The sequence below is a fragment of the Mesitornis unicolor genome, unplaced genomic scaffold (assembly GCF_000695765.1).
Source record: "Mesitornis unicolor isolate BGI_N332 unplaced genomic scaffold, ASM69576v1 scaffold12262, whole genome shotgun sequence".
Lineage (NCBI taxonomy): Eukaryota > Metazoa > Chordata > Aves > Mesitornithiformes > Mesitornithidae > Mesitornis > Mesitornis unicolor.
The window spans coordinates 46,374-48,713 of record NW_010167162.1 but is presented as its reverse complement, the minus strand read 5'-3'; positions in this window follow the sequence as shown (position 1 = coordinate 48,713).

The following is a 2,340-nucleotide window of genomic DNA, read 5'->3' as shown; positions in this document are numbered from 1 at the left end:
GCGGATTGGGTGGGAGGCCCCCGCCCCCGCCGTGATGCTGGCGGTGGCTGTGTCTGATGGGGAATGAAGGCAAATTGGGCAAGTGTGCAGGGCAATGGGCAAGCTGGGATGGAGACGTCCCCCTGCGACAGGTAGGCAGCTCTGGCTGTGGTGGGGCTGCTCCGATGTCCCTTTGCGGTGGGATGCTGTGAGGATGGGTACCTGTGCATGGGTGATGCAGCTGGGAGCGGGGAGGGGGCATTGCTGGGGTGTGCGGGGCTGAGATGGGGCATGGTGCTTTGGGCAGGCTGCTGCGGGTCATCGCTGGGAGCAAAAGAAAATGTCATCGGGCAGGCTCTTGCCATGTTTCTTTCCATAGGGGGTGACCCCGGTGGTGCAGATGCGTTTTGCTGGGGACATGTTTTAAGGTTGCTCCCCCAAGGGTCGTGTTTTAACACTTGGATTGTGTTTCAATGCTGCTCCTCCACTGGACTGTCCCCCAGTCCCTGCACTGGGTTGGAGCAGGATCAAACCCTGGCCCTGGGACGGTCTGGTAGCCCCAAGCTGGGGCTGAGCCCTGTGGGAGGGCAGAAGGGCTGTGAGCTCTGTAATGTTTAACCAGGACATCGGTTACATATTTAAACCTGAATTGTAGTGAGACCAGGTTGTCAGGGCCGAACAACCCACATTTCCAAAGTGGAAATAACCCTTCAGGTTACGCTGTGGTTATCCTGGGGAACCTGCTCTGCTGGGGTGGGTCCGTTGGTGCCGATGGGATCTTTTCGGTGTTTGCAGGAGCAAGGTGTGAATTCTGCATGGAGCATCCCTTGGGATTGCTATCCTGAGCCCACGGTCGCTCTGTGGGGCATGAGGGCCAATTTGGCTGTGGGTGTTTGCTGGGGCTGTGGTGCTGACCCCTAAATCTGGGTCCCAGGGATGAGGAGTGAAATCGGAGCAAGCACACGCTGAGCCCCAGCGCCTGCTCGACGAGGAGAGCTCGTGATTGGTGAATGTTAATGTTGTGATAATGTTGAAAGTGGAGTTTGTAACAGATTTATGTGCAGATAATGCTTAAATATGTGTTTTGCAGAGGCGAGGGGTGGAGTGTGTTGGGCTCATATTGCAGGGGGTGTGCGGGTTCACCCCCGAGCACCGTGGTGTTTGACGCCGGAGGGGCGCATCAGCTCATGCATGAGCACCCCGGGCATTTCTGCATCAGCACCCAATGAGTTCACGCATGAGCGCCCAATTAACGCACACATGAGTGCACAGTTAATTTACAAGTGAGCGCCTGGTTGATTTATGCATGGGTGCCCAGTTTGCTCATGCATGGGTGCACAGTTAATTTGCACTGGTCTGCGCATGAGCACCCTCTTAGTTGATGCGTGGGTGCCCAATTAATTGGTGCATGTGCCCCCAGTCACTTCTTGCCCGAGTGCCCAATTAATTTATGCATGAGCACCCGAGTGCCCAATTAGTACAGGCACAAGTGTGTTATCTACTCATTACACTAATTTACACGTGAGTGCCCAGTTAGTTCATGCAGGAGTGCCCAGTGAATTTACGCGTGAGTGCTCAACTCGTCCATGCATGAGCACCCGATAAATGCATGAATGCCCAAAAGATTTCTGCATGAGCACCCAGCTGGTTCATGCATGGACGCCCAATTACTGCCCTGAGCAGCCAGGCAGTTTGTGCATGAGCACCCAATTACTTCACCTAGAGGTACCCAAATAATTAATGCATGAGTGCCCAATTAGTCCATGTATGAGTGCCTGGTGTATTTTTGCATGAGTGCCCATCCATCTCAGGCATGGGGGTGCAAGGGCGTGCATGCACAAGCGCCCTGTTAATTCACACCTGAGAACCCACTCTGCACACCCACGGGTGCCCAATTTGCCCCTTCTGGGTGCTGCGCTGAGCATCCTCAGCAGGTTTGGACAGCCCCAGACCCGGAGGGGAGCCCCAGCGAGGGGGCTGGAGCATCACATCACCACATACATCCCCCCATGGCCAGGGGTCCCCAAACCAGAATCTGGGCAGCTCTCCTGCACTCCTCACTGCTGCCCCGTCATCGCTGCGGTCCAGCGAGCTCCCCTGCGGGCAGGGCGATGGATGGGGATTCGCAGTCCCGGCTCCCTCCTGTCCTCGCTGCCTGGCAAGCACAAATTAACGAGCTCCAGCACTGATTAACCAGAGCTGCTTCTCGCCGCAGCGGCAGCTGGGTGGTGGGAAGAGAGGGGGCACACGGAGGGCGGGTGGTGATGGAGCTGTCAGCCCTCGCCTGTGCTGATGGGGAGTGATGGAGAGGTGGGGGAGAGGGGTGGGGGTTTTTGGGTGCCGGTAGCTGCGAGGAGGGGG